Source organism: Penaeus monodon, chromosome 15 (assembly GCF_015228065.2).
Source record: "Penaeus monodon isolate SGIC_2016 chromosome 15, NSTDA_Pmon_1, whole genome shotgun sequence".
Classification (NCBI taxonomy): Eukaryota; Metazoa; Arthropoda; class Malacostraca; order Decapoda; family Penaeidae; genus Penaeus; species Penaeus monodon.
In genome coordinates this window covers 49,478,504-49,478,907 of record NC_051400.1, presented here as the reverse complement: position 1 = coordinate 49,478,907, position 404 = coordinate 49,478,504, and positions in this window count along the sequence as shown.

The following is a 404-nucleotide window of genomic DNA, read 5'->3' as shown; positions in this document are numbered from 1 at the left end:
TCTTTCTTTATTTCATTCTCCTTTCCCTCTCGCTGTGATCTTTTTCTATATACTTATAAACGCATTACATAAACCTTATTACCTATATGTCCATCAAGAATGCGTTAATAAATGAAATCTACATTTTCCTGCCGGGTGTGCTTCCTTTCTCCAGAGTATATTATCTCTCCTGCCTCTTTCCATCCATCTACCTATTTGCAGCATCCACCATCTATCCAGCTAGCTACAGGATTAACTAATCCACCTTCTAACACAGCCATCCGACCTACTGATCCACACACCTAAAAGCAATGAACGAGCGTCCGGTGGCATAACAGCCATGGAAGTGATGTAATAGCCTTTGTCTACCCTTGTCCGGTCTGTTTTCGAGCCGGAGTTGTGTGTGTGAGGTGGGGGGGGGAATA